The sequence below is a fragment of the Pongo abelii genome, chromosome 2 (genome assembly GCF_028885655.2).
Source record: "Pongo abelii isolate AG06213 chromosome 2, NHGRI_mPonAbe1-v2.0_pri, whole genome shotgun sequence".
Classification (NCBI taxonomy): Eukaryota; Metazoa; Chordata; class Mammalia; order Primates; family Hominidae; genus Pongo; species Pongo abelii.
This window is the reverse complement of record NC_085928.1, coordinates 70,805,074-70,832,921: the sequence shown is the minus strand read 5'-3', so window position 1 is coordinate 70,832,921 and position 27,848 is coordinate 70,805,074. Positions and strand designations below refer to the sequence as shown.

The following is a 27,848-nucleotide window of genomic DNA, read 5'->3' as shown; positions in this document are numbered from 1 at the left end:
GGACAAGTTCCATAACCTCAGGAATTATCAGGAATTGCATAGATCAAAATGAGATAAGCCAGATCTTTCAAACTGAGTCTGTAAGGGGGAGAGCCTGGGAAATCAGTGCCTTTTAACTAGCAGGTGGTTCTAATGATGGAGCAAGTTTGGAAAACACTTTCATTAATGTCACAATGCTTTGTTAATATGTAGCTGAATCACCTGAATGCATTTTAAACAGGCAGCTTCCCCTGATCTCTCCAGACCCACCTGAGACCCACCAACCAATTAAAGCAGACTCTCTTCATGTGTGCGTATTCTGATGCAAGACACCTGTAGAAAGCACTTGTGGAAGCCTGACTGAAAACTGATAGTGTGCGCCTTGTCCATCAGCATCAATATCACCTGGAAGTGTTTCAGAACTACAGAAAATCCTAGGCCCTACCTCTTCTGAATCAATGTGCATGTTAGCAAGACTCCATCCCCCTGCCCCAGGCAATTCTTATGCATGTTACCTTCGAGAATGGGTTTTAGTTAGGGTTCTCTCCAGAGACGGAAACTACAGATGTATAGAGAGATATATGAAAAAGGATTTATTAGAGGCAATTGTCTTACTTGCTTATGGAGGCTGAGAAGTCCCACAACAGACCTTCTGCATGCTGGACAATCTGGAAAGCCTGTAGCGTGGCTCAGTCTGAGTTTGAAGGCCTCAGAACCAGGGCATTCTATGGTGTAATTCTCAGTCCAAAGCTAAAGGTCAGAGAGCCCGGTGGCACCTTGGTGTGAGTCCTGGAGCCCAAAGGCTGGAGAAACTGGAGTTCTGATGTCTGTCTACAGGCAGGTCTCTTCTCCAGGGAGACTTTGCCCTTTATCTGCCTTTTTGTTCTGTTTGGGGCCCCCAGCTGATTGGATCGTGCCTGCCCATATGGAGGGCGGATCTTCTTCATTTAGTCCCAGTTTCCCTCAGAAGCACCCTCACGGATACACCTGGGGCAGCCCAATTATTCTAATCAAACGCGAAACCACCTGGGTTTCCCTTTCAGCAGAAGAGGGAAGGGCTCAGTATCTACTGAAGCATGGAGAGTAAATAATGCTTTCCCAGATAAGTATCCCTTAATACAGTCAAGTTCACACCCAAAACCAACCATCACAGAAGCAGTGACTTAAGCCCAACAGTGAATCTCAGAATCAAGATTCTAAAAATGATTCTGTTCTCAAATGTTCATGGGCTAATTTAAAATGTAACTTAACCTACTTATTATCTATCTCTAGATTTTAAAAAATAGTGCACAGGAAACTTTAACAGGTAAGTAGTCATCTGTCTTTAGAGCTGAGGTCTGTGTGGCCAGGTGATCTGTGTCTGTTCCATGTTTCCATTTGGAATGGCAAGAGCTCTGCCTACCAGCTGGTTTGGGATGTCTATGGCATGAATCATCAGCCATTTGGACCTTGACAATAAAAGTTTTTTAAAGGGAAATTGCTCCCCATCTGAGGCCTCAGTTTCTCTATTTGTAAAGGAAGATTACCATGCCCACTTCATAGGTTTGCAGAGAAGATCCAAATAATGTGTGTAAAATGCAAGCTCAGCATGAAGCATGAGGCCATGTTTTATTTGTGAAAGGGAATGTGTAACCATGGAGGCAGGAAGTAGTGGTGAATGTCTCTGGAGCTATATTTTAAGCCCTCACTGGCAGGCGCACTCTATCTTGCTATTGTCAAAGAAGGAATAAACAACAATTGTATCACATTGGTATCACATCTGGAGAAACGCATGGGAGGACAAAAGGCAGGTAGGTATAAATGTGAAAATCATTTTCCCAGAGAAGCCAATTTTTATTTGCAGCTTCTTTGGCCTCTCAATTTATTGTTCTACTTCCAAACCCAGAAGTGTCCTCACATTTACCAACAACCTGGAATAATAAGGTTCTGACACAGATTTTAACAATTGAGGATTTTTGAATCATAAATGAATATACCAGCAGGACTGTTTAGGATCCTTCTCTCTGTTTCCTTGCAATGTTATTCATTCCTATGTTAATTTATACCTGCATTCCTCAAGTATTTACTATGTCCCAGGCACTATGCTAAGCTTTGGATATACATGACTTTATTTAACCCTTATAATAACTCTATGAATGAGGAACTCATGCCTTTTCTGTAGAGAAGGAAACTGAACCACAATTAAGTTATAAACATGACAAATTCACTCAGCTAGTAAGCGACAAAGACAGCCATTAAACCCAAGCAGCCTGATTCAGATTCCATGTCCTTTGCTTTTGGAGCAGCTATTGTGTGCCTGGCACTGGGGCTACAAAAATGAGATACATACAGTTTTTGCTCTCAAAGACTAATGGCCTAATAGAAGACTGCAAATTCTAACGCAAGGAGGGTAACCCCACCACAAGACTTGCCCATCGTAAACATTGCTAATGGATCCTCACAGTCTTTCCCACTGAATCTGGACTTGTCACGTAGGGTTCCAGGAAATCACTGCAAATGCTTGAAGTTGGCATTTCAGATGACACCTTTTTCCCGTTCTTGCTACTGTGGAAATCTAAAATTATTAATCTTTATTGCCTCTTGCCTTTGCCTGTGATAGAGGCAAAGGAGAGTATTGATATGTTGTGCAACTAGCAATATTAGGTATTAAAGATCTGTTGCAAACAAGCACAAGCCTAGGAAATGACAATATCACAATAGTCAAATAGCCAAGAATATTGCTCTAATTTGTACAATTTGTCAAGAAAGATAAGCCTTTTACCTTACCCAAATCATGCCACGTCTCCTAAATCTCATAGCTCATATAAGTAATTTGCTTGAACTTTATCTTTTCAGGAATTAAAAAAAGGTTAAAAATGGAGTTTAAATAAGATATAACTGCATTTAATATCAGATATGGTGGGCTGACAAGGCAGAAATCTACCTTAGCAAACCTAATATTATTCACTTTTCTCCAGTTAATTGAAAATGCACAGGTGGGCTAGGCTAAAATTAGCATAAGAGAAAAACATTATTTCTGTTTATATAATTTGCATTCCTTTGTAATCAGTGAAATGACATATCAGACAAGAGGCTTACCTGCTGCGATGCAATCTTCAATCCCCATCATGTATTAATCATCCCTCTGCAATATAATAAAGCTGCTTCTGTCATGATGTCATTGAATGTAAACAGTCCCAATTATTGGTAATTCTCAATTGTTTTGCAGAAAGAACAGTGTGGTATGATCCATGGGCTTTGTAAGGAAACAAAATAATAAAGTTAACTGAGTTTTTCATCTTAGTTGAAACTTTTCTGCAGACTTCTCAGGTCCTGTGCTTACTTTCTTGAATTATTTCTAAAAACTGAAGCAACATACAAGCAGACGCTTGGGAACAAAACATCTTTCCGTTTATAAGTTTCAGGAAAATTTTAATAGGCTGAAAACGAGTAAGCAAGTTGTGCTGCTAATTTCCCACAGGCATTTCCCAAGTTTTTACCCATCACACCATAAGACCTTTGAATAAAAAGGTTCTGTTTGAACCAGAATATTGTTGTTACTCTTGTTCCACATAAGAGAGAAATAAAAATTTCCAGCAGTGAAAGCAAATTACAAGACAAGGAATGAATGTCACACCTGTCTAGCATTATGATGCACTTTCTTTAAGCTTTATCAGCATTTAAATCTTCTGACACTCTCAGAAAGTAAGTGATCACTAGTATTTCTAATGGTTTTTGAGACAAAGCTCTTCAAAGGAAGATGATTCCTCAGATGTCAGAGAAAGGCTATCATCCAGGTTGGAAGGCTGAGATGATGGTGACAAAACCAGTCACTCTTCACTACTTTCTCACCAGTGGCAGACATTACTAAATAATTTCAATGCTTTTTCACACTGAGCCCCATTTAACCTTCTCACCTTAATCCTTTGAGAAGCCACTAACAACGAATTGAAATTGAAGCACAAAATGAAAGACGTTGTCATTTCTTCTTTCAGATTCAAACACCTAACTAGAGACTGTTTGAACCACTTCTTCATCAGGAAGGTACTCAGGAGACAAAAAGGAGCAGGAAATATTTGATGGGATTCCCCAAACTTTCTCTTTCCTCTTCTACCTGTCCACCAACCCATCTTCTCTTTAAGAAATAGTAAAAGTAGTTGTAGAAATTCAAGGTAGGGAGTCTCATATGGATGACTCCCTCATCCCTGGGGAACTAGAATGTCATTTTACGCAGAATGGTTGCTCATACCCATAGAGAACTTTGCAGGCCTTGGTAAAAAATAAAATGAGAAACCATTAAAGGATATCATCCAGAGAGAAGCTTAATCATCTCTAAGCTAAAAAAAAAAAATCACTGTGGCTCCTATGTGAATACAAGTTGGAGAAGAGCAGAATGAATACTGGGGTAACCAGTTGGGAGTTGCTGTAGTCTATGGAAAAGACAATTGTCCTTAATCAGGTTGGCCTGCCATAACAAAACAGTATAGAATGGGTGTCTTTAAAAGCAGACATTTATTTCTCAGAGTTCTGGAGGCTGGAAGCCCAAGGGTGCCAGGCTGGTCAGGTTCTGGTGAGGGTTCCCTTCCTGACTTGCATTTGGCCGCCTTCTTGCTATGTCCTCACATAGAGGATGGAGAGCTCAGTATATCTTTTTCTTTTTATTAGGACATTAATCCAATCATGGTGACTCCACCCTTGTGACCTCATATAAGTCTAATTATCTCCCAAAGGTCCCATTTCCCCCTGAAAAACCTCATCTCTCCCTGTCAGATTGGAAGTTAGGGCTTCAACATAGAAATTTGGACTGGGAAGAAGGAACACAAAAATTCAGTACATAACAATGATGGTAGTGTGGAATAGGTGAGAACAGTGGGGTGGAAAATTATTCATAAAGCAGAATTCACAGGACCTGGTGAATTGATTGAATTAGGGAGGTAAGGAAAGAGGGGCATCAAGGATAATGCCAAAATTTCTAGCTTGAGTAAATGGGTAGGTGATGATGTCATTTACAGAAAAGAAGAAACAAATTTAGTGATTATGCAACTTATTCCAAAGAAAATTAATCTGATCTTATGTAGGAAATACTTTTTTAAAAGACCTGGAGTGATGCTACTCAATGTAATAGTCTATCCTGAAGATAAATATTAATGCTAATAATAATAATCATACTTAATTTTATTGTTTTGTGTCTACCAAGTATAATGCTAGGCTTTGTATATTTATTTGTTCATTTTCCATTTCATAAATAGCTCTATGACATGGATATTATCATCCTCATTTTACAGATGAGTTAACAGAGACACAGAACAATTAATTTTCTGTGTTTGTTAATACTAATGTTTGCCAACATTCATTTCTCTTCTAATCAGGGACAAAGAGGACTACAATCCCCTGCCCACTTGAAGTGCAGTGTAGCTTCATGATGTGCTTCGGCCAGTGGAATGTGAGTGGACGAGAACTATTACTTTCAAATGGAAGTATTTAAGAGCCTTTGTTTGATTTTCTGTGCCCCCTCATCCTCTGCTGAGCTGTCCAAAGAAGCCAGGAGTTCAGGTAGTATAGCTGTATGTTAATATAGCTCCTATAGGATCTGTCAGTGATGACAATTACATCGGGCATGGAACATGAGCAAGGAACAAAACATGGTTGCATTAAGATGCTAGGACTTGGGAGGGATTCCCTACTACAGCATAACAGCTTCTTCTGACTTACACGAATTCACTGTCAGTAAAAGACTGAGTCAGTCTTGGAAAACAGACCCTTTAACCACAACACAGTGTTTATAAAAGACGGAAATTATCTCAAAAATGTGGCAGCTTAATATCAGATCAGAGACTTGGCAAGTGGAGTGAAGGGAAGGCAGTGTTGAATGTCTGTGGCCTGTACAGACCTTTCCCTATGGGAGGGGTCCTCTTTTGCACTTTTTTTTTCCACTTGCATTGGACCTCTTGCCGTATCGACAAAACAAACCTGCTTATTGGTATAAATTCAAGTGTTTCAAATAAGCCTGTGAAGAACATCAGTGGTTCCAGACACCTATTCTAGGTCTTGCCCAAGGGAAGAAGCTTAGTCATTGAATGATCAATTGGCCAAATATACCAAATTTGCTCATTGTAATTTTGTAAAAATTTTAAAAGACTTAACCCTCTTAACAGAAATGTTCATCTTTGGGTATCAAATAAAATATTCAGAAAAATATACATTTTATTGCTTGGCACTAAATTCTCAGTACTAATATGGACATTTTTCTTTAGTCTTGATTTATTATATGTTATATTTTGGGTAATTCTGATTTATTTTATTTACTTTTGAGTTTAAATTAAAGCTTACAATTGGCTTTTGACAAATTGGTTATCAGTGAACTAGCCTTAGGAAACGAACATTTGGAAAATTAATTTTCAGAAAGTTGTCCACTTCCACTGTCCCAAAGAAAGTTCCAGGTCCCAGAAATAAAGGCAATTTTATGAATTTAGCTAAAGCTGCAGTGACAAAGAGACGTGTTGAAATGGGAAAGGTTCCCTTGTCCCCCTCTCAGGGCAACGCGACGGGAAGTGACTCGCTTCTTACATGCCCCACTGCAAAAACCTCTAAGGGAGCATGCAGACAGGAAGGTTGTGGGGCTCCAACCCCACGGCAATGACTAGGGATGAATGTTTACAGCTGAAACCCCAGTGGGCTGTGTTACAGGGTACTCTTTTAGTTTACCCTTCCGTAGGCAGATTGCATTAGTCAGCTCAATTAGACCTTCTGCCTTATCGCAAGGACAGAGGGCTGTCTGTATCCCGGGGTTTCTTGCCTTGGTGTACCAGAGGAATCAGATCACACGTGGGCTTGGAGAATGAGTGCAAGGTTTTATTGAGTGTAAGTAGCTCTCAACAGATGTGGGAGCCAGAAGGGTAATGGAGTGGGAAGGTGGTTTTCCCCTGGAGTCAGACCACTCAGTGGCCCGGGCTCTCCTCTGACTGCCCTGGCCAAAGTCCACATTCTTCCGCCAGTCAATGGCCTGCTGGCATGCCGTCTTCTGTCCTGTGCTCTTCTGCCAGCATGTTCCCCTTGACGTTCTCTCAATATTCAGCCACTTGTGTCTTCTTCCACCCATGTGTTCCTCTCGACGTCCATCGACTTGTGGGTCTGCCTGCTAGGGACTGGGAGTTTTTATAGGCACAATAGGCGCAGGATGGGGGCGTGGCAGGCCAGGGTAGTCTTGGGAAATGCAACACTTGGGCATGAAGGCAGGAGTGCCCATCCTCACCTGGGTCTGTGGGCACAGGCAGGGTGTGGAGCCCTCTCCAGGGATCACGCCCTTCTCTTCCCAGCACTTCCCTTCCCTGCTTTGGTATCAATGTCACATGGACAAAATAGACACCTTTGTTTTATTTGCTTTTGTCTCCTGAAATTCTCCATTTTCTGATAATGGAGTCTTCAGTGGTTTGGGTAGGAATAACTTTTCCCACCGTGAACCACAGGGGTTGACATGAGACATCAAGTCAATCAACTATTGCATTTCTCATTTCAAATCCTGTATTCACTATTTATTTGTAAATGACAAAATCTCAATTTAAAAGAGCTATAGCAAAAAGGACATTTGCTGACTCATAAACCTGGGAAGTCCAGAGGAGCTTCTGGGTTTAGATATGGCTGGATCAGAGAGCTCAGATGATCCTTTCTCTGCCTGTCCTCCTTCTGAAACATGAACCATGAATCTGGAAGTATCAATAACAAGCATGGTACCTGGGAACTCTCAGGTGCCACCATTCCTTCTACATGGTTCCAGCCTGCCTGAGAGAGATGTTAACAAGGCTCACAAAAAAAAAAAAAAAAAAAAAAAAAAAGATCAGAGAATTTAGAGAAGAAACACCACAAAAATGAGTATTCTAAGCCTCACACCCTCACTTGTAAACCTGGAGGAAAACACAACAAAACAACAACAAATCCTTAAATATGAGAGGACAGAGCTCTTTGCAAAACAAGTCACAAGCAAAATAAAAGCCTTGCTTATAAAAAAGAAAGGCAGTTTTTATAGGCGTGACTGGGATAAAATGCTTATCCTCCACTAAATCTTCTAATGATGGGGACATCTCTGCCTCATTTGACCACTGGTCGAATTTCTCTCCACTTCTGATACCCTATGTTCCTTTCTTCATTTCTAGTTTATCTGTTTATTCAAACTCTTCAAGAAACAATAGAGCTTCCGCTGTATAATTGGTGTGCAGTAAATAAGTAAGTTGGGATTATTTCAACACACTTCAAGCAACTAGAAATAAACTAAAAATCAAGATATTTATGGAACACCTAGTGAGTACCAGGCAATATGCTAGGTGTGGAGGAAAAAATAGTGAACAAGATGGAGAAGATGGAAAAGTTCCATATTCTGAGGAATGCACAGCAATATTCAGAAAGAACTCTAAATGCAATGAGTGTGTGTTGAAGAACATAAAGTAGGAGCATCAAATGTTGTTGGGGGGAATCAGAGAAGGCTTCCCAGAGGAAGTAACAGATGGAAAGATGGCAGGGAGTTAGCCAGGGGAAACGAATTTCAGGAAGTTGGAGCAGAGTGATGCAGACAGAGGGTGCAGCATGCACCAGATTCAATGGCAAGAGAGCTTGGTGCTGTTGAAAAATTGAGCAATCGGAGCTTCAAAAGTGAGGAGGAGGAATGGTAAGAAATGTAGCTGGAGAGAAGTCTGATGCTAAACTCTAAGGGATTTTGAAAGTAACAAGAAAACTTTAGACTTTATTCCTGCCCTGCTGGAATGGTATTGAAGGATTTTAAGCAAGGGAGCAACATATTCAGAGGGTGCCTTTCAAAGATTACCATGTTACTGGGCGGGAAGTGGGTCAGACAAGGGCAAGGGCTGAGGGAGATCCAGTTATCACAAACATGGGTTTGCAGTGGCATGTTGAAATCATGCAGCTGTTTCAAATATTGTAAAATGTAATGCAAATTTTACATTTTGACATACTATGTATACTACCGTGTTGTAGTGCTTTAAAAATATTCCCAATTATTCACTGGTGCTAACCCCATTAATTGAGTAGCAAATAGACATTTTATTCCTGTTGAAAGAACCCTAATTTTGTTAAAGATGGCAATGTGAAATGAGCCCCAAATACAGGGTCATCAGTGTCCTAAGCCCATTGAGGCAATTTTGATTTCTTTCTTTCTTTTTTTTTTTTTTTGAAAATTCTGACTTCTGATGTGTAATGGTCCCTACAACTAAGAATGAAATATGATCTAATTCTGGAAACTGAAAGTGAAATGGAATTTTTATGGAGAGTATTCTGGAAAGTTTTGCTTTCCTTAAAAAGGGGATGGAGACAGCAAGCACTATTCAACAACCCGTTCTCTTCTTTCCACTTTGTACACAGACTTGGGCCCTGAAAGTATAAAAGTCATAGAATGAAAGGACAAAAAATAGGGGAAAAGCTGATATGCTAAGGATGGTTAAAGGTTGGCTGCTGAGAACGAAAAGATGGAATCTAAGTCCCTAAAAGCACCAATTACCTAATTCTGGGGATATCATGTGGTCAAATTAAGCCCCTATTTATTTAAACCATTGTTTTTGTTACTTGCAGCCAAATGCATTTCTACTTGACATGCTAACCTTCGGGTGGAACAGATATTCCCCTGAAACAGATTTTATTTATCCTGAGATTTCACATATCACCAGGCACATCAGGCCAGACCCCCCAGGAAGCATATGCACCTGAGTTGGAGAAATATCCACCGTTTTCAAATAATTTCATTCTGATTTACAATCCAAGATTCCTTTTCTTTGCTTAGTTTCAACCTAGGAGCAGTTTAAACTCTAAAGACCAAGAAGGACAAGTGAGAGTCCTTTCATCCTGTGTGTGTGGGTTTACCTTGGCCCTCTGGTAGGGAATGACAGTGACATTTTCTTAAACACAAAGCCCTTTTAAATTGCAGATGAAAGTAGTACATCAGTACAAAGAATATTTACTGTTCTTGGAGAGCTTTTCCATTTGTTTCCTTCCGGACGAATGTACTTTTTTTCAAGAGCCCCTGAGTGGTCTGATCCTTTCAGTTTTCAATATAAGTTAGGCAGGGAAAGATGAAAAGAGGGATGGCTTTGCGATGTGGCTTCTCTCAAAAAGTTGACAGTGGAACAGTACACTTTCAGTTGCTGGATGGGCCCCAAGCTATAAGGAAGGCTGAGTCTTTTTCTGCACTTCTCTCGTTTGAACATCCTCCCACAGTCTAACAGTCCCATAGGCAAGTGCCAGTTGGACTGCACAAGCATTATTCTTTCATAGCTGTTTATGAGCAAATGCAGGCATTCCCCAGACTCTAGGCAGTGAATCTATTTCTCTGTATTTAAAGACAGAAGCATGGCCATCAGGAGGAAAGGGACTATTTGTGTGATAAATGCAGAAATGCTGTGGCTTTGCATGATTTATTGTAGATGAGTGTGAGAGGGAATATAAAAACTATTCCATTAATTTCATTTCCATTTTAGTGGTTATGTGGGCTTAGCTGCTTTGAAAATTATCTTCTTCTTCTCTCTGGAGGGAGATTTGCAAAACTACAGAATGGCTGGCTGTGATTTGGCATAAGCAATGGACTCATCTTAGGAAGCTAGTTCTCCTGGCTCTCCCAGCCCTAACCTCCTTTAATGATTTTTGGGCAATGAAAGAAAGTTGTCTGGAGCCTTCTCTAATTCTACATATCCCCAGTCTAATAACAGTGTCATTGTGCCTTCCCACTAATTATACCTAGGCTATCACTTCATTCATTCATATGTAAGTCCATCTGTTCCTTGAAAGGGCTCAGTAATGTCTATCCTTGGAAACTCTAATATTCTGGTTATGCTTTCATATCAAGAATGTTCTTTTTACTGCCTTCATTGCATTTTCAAAACCTAGACTTCTAAAGTGGGTATTTAAAAGGAATCATTTTAAATTCATATCGATTCTGCCAATTCCCAAAGATATCTTTAAGCTGGAAATTTCTTATCACAAGTTCTAGCTTCATTTTAGCTTAACTGGCAGAAAAGCATTTTGTACTAAGCAAGCAGGTGATGATATTTGCTTAAATGTATTGAGTTCTTATTATTAGCCCAGGACAGTTCCAGCTGAAATATCATCTCACTTCAGCATCTGCACAACCCACTGTGGTAGAGTATATAAGTAATTAGTAACTAAGAATTTAATTGTCTAAAATCATACATCAGGTACTTGGTAGTGCCTGGATTTGCACCCAAGCGTTCAGATCCAGAGTCCAGACTTTTAACTGCACTACTTAGCTGCTACAAATGAATATCTTCAAGGAAAGCTATGCATTGAAATTTATCAATTATCAGTCCTATATTTTCTATGGCTATTTTGAAGAACAGATGAATTTCATAGTGTTGTGAATATTTTTGGTGGTCAACCCAGCATCATATTTTCTTCCCTCCTTCCTTCCAAAACAATTATTTTTGTTCAAGTATTCATTCTGTTCTCATAATTAACTCCATCTTCACCTCCAAAAGTGGTCCTTCATTAGTCTAAGCCAGATGTGGTACCCCGATCTTTCTTGATGGTGATTGGATATCAAGCTTGAGCCGATCTACTCTAGAAATTCTCCTGGTCATTATCATTGGTTCCAGGATAAACTCAATATGAGTCAGTTCAGTAAGACTGAAGGGAAGAATATTTATCCTAGAGTGAGGGAAATGGATTATGTCCCTCCCACTATAACCACGCAGTCACTTGCCCCACGTGCTGCTGGTAGCCATCGTGCGACTAGGAGGAGAGCCAAGCAGATACAAAGTTGATAGAGGAAACAGTTAAGTGGACAGGAGAGACACCTCCAAATCCCTGATCACCAGAGCTTGATTGCATACCTCTTTATGGGAAATACATTTTCTTTGTATTTGAGTTAAGTTAAGCCACAGTTTATTTATAGCCAAATGCATCCTTAACAAATGTAGGCATCCACTCACTTGGTATGAGTTCAGGGGCACTGAGTGGGAGACTGCACCTGGGTATCTCACCTGGCTACAGAACCTCACATTCCCTATAACTACAGTCATTCCTTAAGGATCTTCTGATGCACAGACTGTTAACTAGGCCAACATAATACCTTATTTGAGGGGAATATTTAAGAACATCAGGTTCACAGGTTAGTTCATATTAACCTGGCCCTGTTTGGTGTCCCACCTTCTGAAGTCTCCATTGTACCTGTTCTTCCCCTAACTACTGCCACCCTGTTTTTCCTTCAGGTCTTCTAATTTACCATGTTCTCCTCTGCCTCAAGCTCTTAGCTGCTATCATCCCTCCCTGCTACACACACACACACACACACACACACACAGAGAGAGAGAGAGAGACAGAAAGAGAGAGAGAGAGAGCTTTGGCTGGTCTCAGCTTTCTGAGCTCAGCTCAGTTAACATTTCTTCAGGGAAACCATCTCTAGTCTTTCTAAGCAAATCACATCCCCCATGAACCATTTCATGGACACCATCATGGCAGAGACTGAGAGATGTCCCTCTATATCTATTCTTTCTTTATTCTTTAGAAGCAGAACCCTAGATTTTTAGCCGGGCACAAAATTGGGCCAGAATAAGGAAAGATTACATCTCTCACCTCCTTTTCAGCTAGGAGTGTCCACATTTCAAATATAATAACTCATGCTATTGGTGCCTGGTTCGTTTCCCCTCAGCCATCACCATTCCAAGAAATTCCAATCCCATCCTACTGCAAGCACTGGATACTCCCTGAATCGAGGCTGTTCTCTGGGCTGGGACTGGCTGGAAATGCTGGAAAGTTAGGGAAGCCTTCACTCAATTATAGATTTGGTGCAGGAAAATAAATAGCACAGCTTTCTTACCTTTAGGGTGGAATTACTCTGAAGCATATGTTCTACACTGCCTCCTAAAGTCCCCAGTGGGATTGAACCTCAGGTGTCCCTGCAGTAAGTTGTTCTAGAAATGTTCATGATTGCCTGCCTTCCCTTCTCACTTCTCCATTTCTGCTGTAATATTCTAGGATCATCTACCAAATAAACTACACATACTTTACCCTTCATCTCAGGTTTTGCTTGTAACAAAACTCAACCTGAGACATAGTACTCTTTCCTATGCAAAGGTTTCCCTAATCTTCCCAAATTAAACATGATCATCTTTCTTTTCTGAAGCCATTTATACGTATTTTGCATCTTTCTTGTGGTATTTTTATCGTTTCCCTATTTCTTGGCTTATATCCTCAATTAGAATCCTAATTCTTTGTGTGTCAAGTTGAAAGCTCAGGTTCTGGTGTCAGACAAATGTAAAATCCCAGCTACACCTGTATGTGACTAGCTGTGTAATTTCAAACTGTAGCCCTTCAGGGATGTTTTCTCATCAATATAATAAAAATAATAACAGCATCTACCTTTTAGCTTTTTCGTGAGAATTAAATTAGGCAATCCATGTAAAGCATTTAGAAAAATGCCTGACCCAAGTTATTGCTTAATACATTTTGTTTCCTACCATATTATTATTATTATTAATAGTAGTAGTAGTAATTTTTACAACTTCCACAGTGTAGAGTACAATATCCATTCAGTGTATAATTAGACATGAAATTGATATTTATTAATAATAAAGTGATGAGATAGATCAGCACATTTTGTCTTCATACTCAGCATTGAGACTTGATTTAACCAATGGACTTTTACAGCACACAAAAGAGAAGTACTGGTAAACTAGTCAATCTTTAGGATTTCTCAGAGATGTGAATATAAACCGCAAGTGCTCTTCCATCTGCTCTGGGAGCAATACACACTTGGCCATTTTCTGAGAAGTTCAAAGGCACAAAAACGTGGGTTAGATATCTTTCTTCTCCTTTGATCTACTCAAGACATGCTTAAAGAGATGTACTCTAACTTTATACATTAAAGTATAAATAGATAATACTTTAAGCTGCACTTAGCAGTTCCGTATGGAGAGTGGATATGGGAGCAAAGCAGAAGCATGATGTATCTTTCTCCCAGCCATCTTCTCTATCATACCAGAGTGAGCTTGATAAAACAAAACTGACCAGATTACCCCTCTGCTAAAATGTCCTTGAAAGCTTCCCATATCCTGCTGTAAAATATGGTTTATAAGGTCACTTACAGTTCATGCCAACCCCTCCAGCCATGTCATCCCAGCAGGGTAAACTCAACCCAAGCCAAACTTCTTGTGATCCATCTGAAGACGGCTTACCACTTACATGCCATTGCGCATGCTGACTGCTCTGACAGAAATGCCCTTCTCCATCCCTCTTTTGTGTGTAGTATCTCCTCACCTTCCAAGATTCAGCTTATCCTCCACCAAGAAGCCTTTTCTATATCCTAACCCCGTATCAAGTAAAACTGACCACTTCCTCTTATGTCTCTCTTCCAAAAGCTCTAGCTTTGAACCTATGATGCTAAATAATACATGGAATTCATGTACCACAATATCCAGTTTGTTCATACCAGAAAGAAATAATTATTTGTTCCAGCCAAGCTCAAACATATTTGACATCCAAGCCAAAACATTTCTCCACTCTTCTCGCAGGGTTCTTTTTTAGGCCACAGAGTGCCTACTTTAGATGAGCACCCTAAGTCCCCTCTCCCTTGATTTGCCTTCTTGAATCTACCCCCTCTGCCACCTCCCAGAACCTGGCTCCATCAAACCAACCCCTCACTCTCTGTGGTTAAGGGCAGCAAGACCTCTGACCTCAGGTGACCAAGGCTGGCAATGGTAAAACCTCACATTTTATAAGACAAACTCTCTTGCATTATGGAGCAACTAACTTAATATTTCTGTGCCATAAGTTCCTTAACTGTAAAAAAATAAAAATAAAAGTACCTGTTTCATAGAATTGTTAAAAGTATAAATGAGGTAATACACAAAAAACATTTAGAACAATGCCTGGCATATACATGTTCAAAAATGAGAGTTATTATTTGTTACATTGTTAATTATATCAGAAGTAGTAGAAATAATGATCACCTCTCACATTATAACTTTTAAGGATGATTATGCCAAAGACACTCCACCTCCACCAAGAGTAAGGATAGAGAGAAATGGAAGGGGCAGGAAGGGGATAAGACGCTTATTGACCACACATGTATTTGTTTATGTATGTGTCCTGTTCCTCCTTCCCCCATGCAGCTAAGCTAATGGACTGTGAGTACTTTAAAGAAAGAACCTATGTCTTGATCCTAGTTGTATCTCCAGCATTTGGCATGATATTAGGTCCCCAGTAAGGACTCAATGAATGTTTGTTCTGTATTAGAGGGACACTTGGACGATAGCCTGTTTCTACCTAGCATTGGTACTTGTAGACAAATTCCAGAATAAATAAAGGCGAAGACCCTGGCCATGTATTGCTTATCTGTATGTGGGAGGCTCATTCATGTCTGGCTAATCTTTTATTTCTACTCCCCATTTTCAGAGAAGCACTGAGAGTATGTAAACAATGTGTTAAGAACTTGGTTAATTGATAGAAAACAGATTTGGGATTTAATTATGTGTGTATAAAACTTCACCTCAACTCCTCCATGACCATTTTTTACTTTTGATTTTGGTACCTATAGAAGACTAGCTGGCACATAGTAGGTGCTCAAAATAGATATTTGCTGAATGAATCCATGGCAGATACAGTCAATTCTGCAAGAGTTGCAAATTAGGGAATCAAGAAAGCAGGAGAGCTGGTACATTCAAGGAATACATTGCTTTCAAGATGGTTATGCACACTTCCAACTGAGCGCAAAGGAGTGGGAACAAGCTGGGGGCCCTAATTCTTTTTTCTTTCTTTCTTTCTCTCCTTCTTTCTTTTGTTCTTGTCTTTCTTTTTTTTGGAGACAGGGTCTTACTCTGTCACCCAGGCTGGAGTGCAGTAGCACAATCATAGCTAACTGCAGCCTTTACCTCCTGGCTGGTCAAGCGATCCTCCCTTTTCAGGCTCCAGAGTAGCTGACATTACAGGTAAAAACCACCATGCCTGCCTAATTTTTTTTCTTTAATTTTTTTAGAGACAGGGTCTTGCTATGTTGCCCAGGCTGGTCTCAAACTCCTGGACTCAAGCAGTCCTCCCACCTCGGCCTTCCAAAGTGCTAGGATCACAGGCATGAGCCACTATACCTGGTCTTCCTAATTCCAAAGCAAACAGATTTTGTATTCCCCACCACAAGCTAGATGCTAGGGCAATCTCTGATCCTAATTCTTTTTTACAATATATTAATGTATCTCTGTATATTTACCTTGTTTTAAAAAAAAAACTTTAAATGTACACATAGGACTATGTGAGAATAAACAAAGACATCAAAGTTTATCTTCTCTACAGTTGGAAGAATAATGAAATAATGGCAAAGCACCCCCTCTATAAAATACCTTTATGAGCAAATGTAAACTAACATTTATTATAGAACCAGGGATTTTAAGAGGGGAAGCGGAAAAGCTTTTAAATCAAATCTGGCACTCTTGCCTGATTCATCCCATAACAGAGCAACATAATATATTACAGATAAGGAGACAAAGCAGTGAGGATGCTCATTCAGAAGCTACTGAGAAGCTCTGAAATTATTTTAGGCAGTAGTGTGTTAAGAAAGAAAGACACTAGAAACAACAGGAACCAGGTAAAGATAGGTGGATTTCTTCTCATTTGGCTGCAGGAATTTAGCTTCATGACCTGAGCCAGCCACATGCTTCCATACCAAACTTTGCCTCTTTATTCCATTCTCCTTTTTCAACTTTCTGCTCTCTTTGGCAAGGTAATAAGAGCTTCTCAATCAAACAGATGATTTGTATTCATACTCTAGCTCTGCAGTGTGATATTTATGTGTTTGTGGGCAAGTTCCTCCTCATCTATAAACTGTGGATATTTCTTAGCAGATAATAGTTGATATAAAGATAAAATAATATAACGTATATGTATAGAATATAGTTCTTGCAGAATTCTTATTAGTAATACATTGTCCCAGTGTTCACGTTGCTAGGCTATACTGTGAACAAACATCTAAGATCCTAGCACGACTCCTTCAAAGAGGTTTGTGCATCTAGGGAAACGGTTATATACATGGGTAGGGGGAATTACAGAAGTGGGAAGAGAAGAGAAATAGTACCTGTTGCATATATACCTTATGGCAAATGCTGTATTATGTTTCTAGAAATGACAACATTTCAGGATAAATATCATTAGTATGCCCATTTTTTTTTCAAAAGCAGACATCAAGGCTCAGAGATAGGAAGTCATTTACTTAACTAGAAAATAAAGGCAGAACTAGCTTTAAACTCCAGTCTGTTCTATGCGACTTCAAATTCCATGGCCTTTCTATTGCTTAAAAAGGAAAATATACAAATACAACAAATTTTTAAGAACCCAGTTTATTAGATACTTGCAAATGTATTGCCTTATTTAATCTTCACAGTAGTCTTTTGAGGAAAGAATTCTTATCTCCACCTTCATTTTACAGAGGAGGAATGTGATAGTTTGCCTGAGACCATTATGTCCAACGGGAATCTCTGTTTTGTAAAAGACAAGCATCCTAACCTAGACCATTAGTTGGTTCATAGAAGTGAAAATGTCAGAGCTACCTGCTTTAGGCAGGGTGTATGATCCAGCAGGCCAACCCATGACACCAACACTGTTTCTCTCTCTCTCTTTCTGCCTTTCGCAGTGTTGACCTCATCCTCAGGCTCCACAGTCTCCTACGCTGCTCCAGTCCTTCCCCTGATGGCTGAAGCATGGGAGACTCTCTATGGAGCTTGAGGGTGAAGCCAACTTCCCTTTCCCAGAAGCCCCAGCAGTGCCTCTGTGCATTTATTTGGCTCTGATTGCTTCCAGAACACATCCCTGACTGATCCATATGGCCAGGCAGAGGGGTGGGATATGATAATTGGCTCATGCCAAATGGGAAGTATCCCTGGAGGCTGAGGATGAATGAACAGACATCCTTTCTACCCAGAGGCATAAAGACAAAATGTAGTGGAGAAGAAGCTGGAGGGAGATCAGGGCTCTGTCACCCAGAAGATGCAATGGATTCTGGGGAGGTTGAATGTATTAAACAACCTTGATAATCAATGCTGTCTGATTACCAGTGGAATTTTCTTTCCATTTCACAATGATTGCTTTATAAAAACAATTAAGTAGCAACATAAAGTGATTTTCTAGGCCAAATGAATGGTTCACGTATTAAGAACCGTAGATCATCTACAGTGACTATAGGAAAGGGTGGGAGTGGGAGTCTGCTAAGTAATTCCACAGTCCTAAGCTCTGGAATTGAAAGACTCAGAGAGCCAGAGGATGAGAGAAATTCTAGGTCAGAGTTGGGAGGATGCATTGCAGAAAGTTTCCATGATGAGGCTACCTGTAGGATGATCAGGGAACAGTGAGTTAAAGACCTCGCTTAGTCAAAGACCCTACTATTAAAGAAGGATCATGGGAAATAGTTCCATTTAAAAACTTCAGAAACTCTTAGAAGGTAATATGGTTTTTGAATATAAGTAATTCATACATACTCCAAATACTGAACTATGTGAGAAGTATAAAGAAATCTAACAAAGTCTTAATTTTTTCCATAGTGACTTTGATGCTTTTAAAAATATAGCAGGCATAAAACTATTTCAAAAATGATTTTACTCATACTGTTTGGCATCCTTGATTTCCTGCACATTTTCCTGAGTTATTCAGCAAGGGGGCAAGGAGTGGGGGACAGAAGGGAGTAGGGTTTGAGAGGCAGGAAGATTCTGGCACACTCAGGTTGTCGAAGTGGACTTGATTCTGAAAATAATGGTGAACCTCTGCAAATCTATTAGCAGAAAGTATAAACAAAGACAAAGCTGTGCTTTAGGAATATTCATGGAGCAGCAGTGTGCACAAAAGATCAAAAGAAAAAGACATTTTAAGAGATGGATTTGATAGACATCAAGAAAGAAAAACTGGCAAGACTTGGTGACTGATTTTGGTTGGAGAAGGAAGAGTTAATGGGTTTGTGCACTTGAATGAATGACAGCAATGACAGAGGTATAGACGTTATTTACAAAAATCATATCTCAGGGCTTATTGCAGGTCACTTTTGTTATTTAAGAAGTTATTGGCTCAGTATGAAGTCAACCTGAAAGGTAAAGAATTAAACACACTTTCTTCAAGGGGAAAGTAGAGGGCTAGAAAATGAGATGGTAATTTAACTTAGATATTGAGAGAAGAACATTTTTTAATTAAAATAACCAAAGAATTAGAAATATTTTTCATTTTTCAATATGATTTTAAAAACATTTAATTCAGTGAAGCAAAAACCACTCGACACTATCAAATAGTTTTGTTTACTTTGAAGGAACTGTTTTAGTGTCAGATAGAAAAGTTTTTGCCTCTGTGAATATTGCCTTGAGGACTGTGTTAAATTCCTATAAATTAAAATTTGTGTGTAACTCACGTATTCATAGACAGCTTAAGGCCCTTAGAACATTACTTTTAAATTAGGAGAAGATTAAAGGTCCATTCATCTTTTACAATTCTATTTCATTATCATTGATGTTGTTTCTTATCTCAACTTTTGGAATGTTGCTTCTTATTTCAACTTTTGGAATATCACAATAATTTGGTAGACATCTTTTGAGGTATCTTCCCAGCCACAACTATGTTTCCTGAGAAGTACTCTCTCCTCCACTAAATAAGTAAGCACAGCCATAGGTATACCATCTGGCACTGCCTCTTGGCCATAGCTGATTGGATCGGAAGTAGTCAGATGACCCATGTTGAGCCAATCAGATGTTTTATCCTGCTATTTGAGCACCTGTATCAGGAAAGATGGAGATATTTGCCTGTGGAAAGAGACTTCTAATAAGACGTGAATTTGTTGGCCAAAAATGCCATTTTGAGGGGAGTTGTAGCAGTTCATATCCACCTGAAGAGGAAGGCTTTCCTCTTCTGAAAGTAAATGTGGAAAGTAGAAAGAGACAGATAACTTGTAGCTCTAGAGCAAGGTGGAAAGTAAAAATGCTTTGGCTCCTGGTAACACTCCTGTACTGCAGGAGACCAAGGTGCATACCGCTGAATTCTGTGAGAAATTTCTAAACCATAACCAACACCTGAATGTTAGACCTAGGAGATGGAACTTAGCAAATAAAGTTTTTGCAACCATATAAGGTAATTATGCTGGATTTTTAGGGTTGTGTTTGGGGCTGTTCAAGTCTTGATAAGCAACCTTTCTCACTTTAGCGACCCTCCCCATCAGATTTTCTGTTGCTCTGCTCCTCTGAACACCTAGTATTCATATTCTGCACTACAACATTTGACATGTATTCTATAGAATTTATGTCTACTTACTGTTGATAAGACCCTGCTATGCATTAATTTGCTTGGTTCTTCCTAATAATTAGAGTAATCTAATGAGCAAAGTACAGCCTGAAGTGATGCTTTCCCAGGGCAGGCAACAAACGTTCTGGTATAAGATCACTACAAACCTAGTCAAAGTAGCAAGTTGACAATGCTACTTATGTTTATTCCTTCTATATATTCACATTAATTGCTAACATATCACCCTAACAGTATGATTAAATCACCCATTAAAGAGATAGTATCCTCTATTTTCATCTATTTATACATAAACTACCTCCTTCTGGCAATACCCTTAGCAATTTATGGGCCTTTGTTGAATCACGGAATTGGTTAATGATTCTGGGAGGCTCTTGCCAAAAGACACGTAATACTTCCACTTTCTTAAACCAAACTGACAAAGTCAATCCTTAGAACAGTAGGAGGTTATAAGTGTATGTTCTGTGTCCATCATTGTGTGTTTTTATTCTCCACAATTTAAAATTCTCCAAACAATACTCTTATCATCCTTGACATTAAAACTGAGGGAAAGTCCTTGAAAGAGACTCTGCCATTATTTCTGGTCTCCTGGTTTTGATAGCCTGGTGGTTAAATAATCTCTCTAATATTCTGAAATGCATAATGCATTAAGCTCTTTGACTGCCAAAGAGGCATCACAGACAGATGGGATGTGTAATGAGCATAAGGCAATGGTAGCAGATCCTGCTCAATGCTGGCTGGTGGGGATGGTGAACTTACATCAGCATGATCTGAGCTCTGCAAAGAACACCAGGCATTGAGAATTGGGGAATCTGACAAACAATCCTTAAGCCTAGAAGAACTGCTCATCTGAAACGCTGGAGCCTTGGAGGGTCAGGGGCCAACAGAACTGAGCCTACGCTAAAGGAGGCTGGCCAGAGCTCTATGAGAGGAAGGCCAGAGCCCTGCTGAGTTACCTCCGCTCCCCTCACATTCTCCATGTCTTCGCCTGAATTATCAAACATAAGCATTTAGATCATCTGGTTGCATCTTATTTACCAAATTAAATATAAAAAATTCTGTCCCTTTTGTTGAACCTCTGGGTCAAACTGGAGCCTGAGGAGACGCTCTGAATATAGAAGGTATCCTGGCTACCTGGAAATAGACATGCTGGGAAAACCAAAGCAGGGGAGAGGGGAGGAGAGAGGAGGATATGAAGCAAGGAAGAGAAAGGATGAGCAGAAGAAAGGGGAGTGAAGAGGGAGGGAGCGGAAGGGGGAACTTAACATACAAAATGGGCGGAGAAAAGGGAAAGAGGTAGAGGTGGAAAATAAGGAAGAAAGAAGAGAGGAGAAAAAAGAAAGAGATGGCAAGAATAAAAGAGAGAGGTAATTTACAAAATAAATTAATTTATTTAAGGGAGGAGGAAGGAAACAAGCAAAGAGAAGGGAGAAGAAGAAAAGGAAAGACTAAAAGAAGGAAGAGAGGGAAAAAGGAAAATCATCAGCCTATTAAAAGCACCACATCTACTGTTCTAGATGCCCTCAATACTAACTAGAGGAATAGAAGACAGGGGACTTACCCCAAGTCTCTTTGACCTCCAGCTGCAGACTGATCAAAGAGAGATACCTGTGAATCCTAGGTGACTTTAAAAAAGAAAAATAAAGGACTACTTAGTGATAGGATAATGGACAAAGAAAAAAAAAAATGTCACCCAATCCTTGCACCCATGTTCCCAGGCAGGATATTTCCACCATCTAGGTTCTCCTTCAGGTGGCTGTGGCTGATGGCAGATGCCAGTGTTAGTTACTCCCCTAGGACCAGAGCTTTAAAGGCTCTGGCACCTACCTAGGTAATGTCTGAGAAACGTAGGAGGATTTCCCCCGTTATGGAAGACTTCCATCCAGCAAGGAAGAGGTGGGCTCACCACAATGACCCAGGATTCATCTACTTACTACAAATGTCTCCCCTCAGTTCTGTCATCTGATGTGTGAGCCTGTTTCTCCCTAGTCAACTTCCCCCAAAGGTGTAACAGCCATTAACATATTTTAAGCTGAGACCAGCATCAGCAAGTATAGGCTCAACATTGGATTAATTTTTAACTTACTTATAAAGGAAAAGGTTAGTAATAAATAGGAATCAAAATGCTCTTGTAACTGAGACTTGTTTGTCAGTGCCATGTCATTATTTGTGCTATTTTATTATAGCACTTGGTTCATAAACCAGCCTGTCATTTGTTCTTCTTTCCTAGGTGAGAATAGCAGATGATATTGGTGTTGCACTCAGAGTTTTTTTTACTGGGCTATTGCACTCATCCCCCAGCTTCTGTTTCTATTGGACTTTAGCTGTCCCCTTCTTCTGAGAATTGTCCTGGGTCAAAGTGGGGCCATCTCCCGGGTGCAGTGGCTCATGCCTGTAATCTCAGCACTTTTGGAGGCCAAGGCAGGCAGATCACTTGATGTCAGGAGTTTGAGACCAGCCTGGCAACATGGCAAAACCCTGTCTCTGTTAAAAAAAAAAAATACCAACATTAGCTGGGCATGGTGGTGGGTGCCTGTAATCCCAGCTACTCAGGAGTCTGAGGCAGGAGAATAGCTTGAACTCTGGAGGCGGAGGTTGTAGTGAGCCGAGATTGCACCATCGCACTCCAGCCTGGGAGACAGAGCAAGACTTCATCTCCAAAAAAAAAAAAAAAAAGTAGGGCCATCTCATCTTGGAGATTGTCCACCTCTCTCCACAGCCTGCAGTCACTCATGAATTCCGCTAGTTTGAGGATACAAAGGCTAAATCCCTGGATTCAAGATGGGCCAGCTCTGTAGGATAATTCACATTCACAGCTTCCTGGGGGACTCAGCTAAGACTAGACTTATTTTGAAGTCATATTTTTGCCTAATTTTTTCATGCATTCCCTTTCTCTTAAATACATCATCAAAAATCCACTTGCACAAAATTCTCTATTTCAGGCTCTGCCTCTGGGAATCTGAACTAAGACAGCAAGATCACCCCCCCAACCCCATCCAATCAAATTCCACACAGAGGCAAGAGATTGCAGAAATACCCAACATCGCCATGCTAACAATATCTACCTGCCAAAACATTCTCATGCCTATAAAATGATGTTTTAGGAATTGTTGCTGCCTCAATATTATTTGAACAAAAATATTTGAACTGGGGGCACCATACAGACCCAGGCAAGACTTCACATATTTAAAAGTGCATTTGCATACTGTTAGAGAAAAGGCATTCTCAAATAATACTTTCATGAAGGCTTCTTTTACTTAATTCCTTATTTGCTCAGGTTGGAAATACTGCACTCACATTGTAATAATATGAATGCATAACCTCTGGGTTAAGCAGGAAAGCAAAGTACCCTAAATTACTTCATATAACTCTTGTGGTGATAACTAAACACTTTCTTCAGCATTGTACTATTTACTGACTGCATTTTATTCCTGCTTCAATAAAAAACTGTCAAGTACTCTGAGAATTTCACAAATTCACTTTACCCTACTGACTATAGTGTGCCATAAATTAATTACTGCAAGTGCATAATATTTATTTCTGCCCAAAGCAGTCTGTACTGGTAGGCCTTATTAGCATTCATTGAAGAATATAAAAATAAAGAGTATAGTTAACATGAAAAAACCATTTATGCCTTCACATCTCCAATGACTAAGCTTAAAAATAATTTTCTACCTTATTTTTTGTTGTTGAGTTTGTGTCATACACAGCCTCTTCACATTTTTAAGTTGGTTGTACAAGACAAATGCAACTTGTAGGTAATTCAAGCTACGTCGCCTATCAACCACATACAAAGTGAAACACCACAGATGTTTGATAAATTTGAAACCAGTTCTCCAGCCATTTCTATAAGCAAACACTCTAGGTTGTGATACAAGAGGGGGACAGGGAAGTGCTGGGTAGAGAAGGGCAGGCTCCCTGGCAAGGGCTCCACCCTCGGGTCTGTGCCCATGGACCTAAATGAGGACAGGCATTTCTTTTATTGTGCCCAAAATATTGCCTTTTGGCCCACCAAGTCCCCCCATCCTGCACCCATAATAACCTAGGACCATAATGGGCACAGACGCAAGCAGCTGGATGTTAAGAGGAGCAGAAGATCGCACTGGCAGACACGAGCAGACACTGGCAGGCCATTGATGGTGGAATGACACCGGTGCCTGAGGGAATTTGACCAGAGGCAGTTGGAGGAGTGTCTGGCCACTAGGCAGCCTGACACCAGGGAAAGACCACCATCCCACTCCATCCCCCTTCTGGCTCCACATCCATCTCACTGAAAGCTACTTCCACCATTCAATAAAACCTTGCACTCAGTCTCCAAGCCCACGTGTGATCTGATTTTTCTGAAACACTAAGGCAAGAACCCTAGGATACAGAAAGCCCTCTGTCCTTGCAATAAGGCAGAAGGTCTAAATGAGCTGATGAACACGAGCTGCCTGCAGACAGCAAAGCTGAAAGAGCACACTACAACACATACCCATTGGGGCTTCGGGAGCTGTAAACACTCAGCCCTAGATGCCGCCGTGGGGTTGGAGCCCAGAAAGGCTCTCCATGACCTGCCCATCTGCCTGCTCCCCATAGGGATTTGAGCAGTGGGGCACTGAAGAAGGGAGCCACACCCCTGTCACATGCCCTGTGAGGGGGATAAGGGAACCTCTCCTGTTTCAGTTGTAATATCATGGAGGGCAAGAGCCTTGTCTATTTTTTTAATATAATTCACTTTCGTATCCCCAACGAAACCGTCTATAGTGGCTTGCAATGAACAAAGTATCACTAAATGGTTGTTGAAGTGACAAATGAACTTGAATTCAAAGCATGATAGAGAAAATTAATCACTGAGTATCTAGACTACAGACTTATTTGGCACTATGCATGCTTAAATAATGTTAAGAATTTTTCTGATCTTAGTTTACCTTCTGGGAAGAACTGAAGGCTCTAAAACCTCGCTTGCAAATGTAAAGTGCTCTGACTAAATATCTGACCTCACTGATAAAATATTTGGGGAAAACCTGTGGTGAAACAGAGTGTCCCTCAAAGAAAGTGGTTCTAATTCAAACTTTTCAGTAAACCATGTTTGCCTGAAAACTAACTTGAACAAGCCAAATAAAGCTGGGTCTTCCTGTACAAAATAATTGAAGGCATGTTGCTGTACTTTGCTCCTCAAAGTGTGATTCACTGGCAGCACAAAGGCATCACCTGGGAGCTTGTTAGACATGCAGAATCTTAGGCACCGCTCCAAACCTGCTGACATATGTATTCCCAGGTGAGTGCATGCTTGTTAAAGGTTTGGAGGCACTGTAGCAGCAGGGCTGTCGGTGAGGGGCTTATAGGTCCAGGATTCTTTTTCCATATTTGTGTGCTCTCACCTTCAACAGCTAGCATCTGTCTCTTTGTCATAGGCCTTCCCTCCCACTGCTGGAACTTGCTTTATCATTGCACACAGAAACAGGAAGTGCTTGAGAATATGTGTTCCCATGGGACAGTCCTATGACTGACAGGTGAGAGTACAAACACACCAGATCCCTAGTCCCTGATTGGACAACTGGGTTTTCAGAGTTTCTCCGTGGCATTGAGCCAAAGTAAAACTCCGTGGAACTTTGCTTGATACTGAAATGGAGAGTTCCCTTATTTCCCTTGCAGTGTGTGTGACAAGGGTATGGCTCCCTCCTTCCTTGCCCCACTGCTCAAACCCCTAGGGGGAGCGGGTGCAGAGGCCAAGGGGAGTGCTTTTGTGCTCCAGCCCCAGGGCAGTGTCTAGGACTCCGGAAGCCCAAGTGGGTGTGTGTCACAGTGCGCTCTTTCAGCTAAGCTGTCTGCAGATGGCTTGTGTTAATCAGCTCAATAGACCCTCTGTTTTATCACAAGGACAGGGAGCCATTGTGACAGCCTCAGTTCTTGCCCAGTGTACTGGAAGAATCAAATTACACGTGGGCTGGAAGGATGAATACAAGGTTTTATTGAGTGGTGAAGATGGCTCTCAGCAAGATGGACAGGGAGCCAGAAGCGGGGGACGGAGTGGGAAGGTGGTCTTCCCTTGGAGTTGGGCCGCCCAGTAGCCAGACTCTTCTCCGACCTGGCTGAATTCCCCCTGGTGCCCAGGTGTCCTTTTTCTTCCCTCCTTCTCTATGGTGCCGCCCCAACGCTGTCTGTCACTCTGTTCCTCTGCTCCTCTCTATGTCCAGCTGCTTGTGTCTGTGCCCGCTAAGCTCTCAGGTTTTTATGGGCACAGGATGAGGGTTGTGGCAGGCCAAAAGCAACTTTTTGGGCGCCTAAACAGATATGCCTGTCCTCACTTAAGGCTGCAGGTCTTCAGGCTTGAGGGTGGAGCCCTTGCCAAGGACCTCACCCTTCTCTACCCATCGCTTCCCTGCCCCACTCCCATATCAATACCACACTCTTGCTTGATCTTTCCTTACTGGTCCCACTTCCTCACTTTCTCTATTGGCCCCTCACCCCTAGATTACTTTCTAGTAAATAACTTTCTCACGAAATCTCATTTAAGGGACTCTTTCTGAAAATCACAAACTAAGAAACTTATTTGTCAATGACATGTTGGGAAATGTTTAACAACTCGCTGTCTGGACTAGGGGGTTGGCAGACAGTGGCCAGGGGAGGTCGGGTGTGGAATGTCTGTTTTTTACCTTTGACAATTCCATGGTGTAAATATTCCCACCATTATAGATCTCGAAGTATAAATATGCAGTTTCAGAATTAGAACAAGATACTTATAATCTGCTTTTGCAAGTGACTATGAGATGGTTCTATCATACCACTGCCTACATTTATATCCCATCTCATTTAAAACCAATAAGTTTTTACAAAAGTTTCTTGAAGATTAATTATGGCATAATTATATTGCACAGCACAAAGTGAAAGTTTCTAAAAATCAATCTATCTGTCTAAAGAATCATGTGGCAGAAAAGATGTTTCAATTCATTAATTAAATGAACATTTATTGTGCCATTTCTATGTGCTCATTACTGTTGCAGAGGCAGGGGAACAAAAAAAATAGTGAATAACGCATATGAGATCCCAGTCTATGAGGAGTTTACAATGTAGTGAAGGAAACAAAAAATCGATAATTTCAAATTTTGATAAATACTGTGCATAAAGCAAGGAGTCAAGATGGAGTACTGGATGCATTTGGGGAACCTACTTTTGATAGAATTGCCTATAAGAGCAAAAGGAGTTGCTCACCATGTAAAAGTCGTAACAAAAACATCCCAGGCAGAGTTAATAGCATGGGCAAATGTCTGGAGACAAGAAAGAGGCTGAGATGCTTGAGGAAATTTTTTAAAAGTTGAAGAAGGCCGGGTGCGGTGGCTCAGGCCTGTAATCCCAGCACTTTGGGAGGCCAAGGTGGGCAGATCACCTGAGGTCAGGATTTCTAGACCAGCCTGGCCAACATGGTGAAACCTCGTTTCTACCAAAAATACAAAAATTAGCTGGGCATGGTGGCACACACCTGTAATCCCAGCTACTTGGGAGGCTGAGTCTGGAGAACAGCTTCAACCTGGGAAGCAGAGGTTGCAGTGAGCTAGAATCACGCCATTGCACTCCAGCCTGGGCAATGAGAGTGAAACTCTGTCTCAAAACAAACAAACAAACAATGACAACAAAAAAAA

At 40.7% G+C, this 27,848-nt stretch overlaps 1 long non-coding RNA gene across 1 annotated transcript in view; it reads right to left on the bottom strand.

The window, feature by feature from the left end:
* Nucleotides 1-550: 550 nt before the first annotated feature.
* LOC103890132 (uncharacterized) overlaps nucleotides 551-27,848 on the bottom strand; it is a 63,390-nt gene continuing 36,092 nt past the window's right edge. The window contains exons 3-4 of the long non-coding RNA XR_654494.4: nucleotides 3,058-3,214; nucleotides 551-2,569 (exon numbers count right to left, since the gene is read on the bottom strand). This is a non-coding gene — a long non-coding RNA (uncharacterized LOC103890132). The remainder of the gene's footprint in view (nucleotides 2,570-3,057; nucleotides 3,215-27,848) is intronic.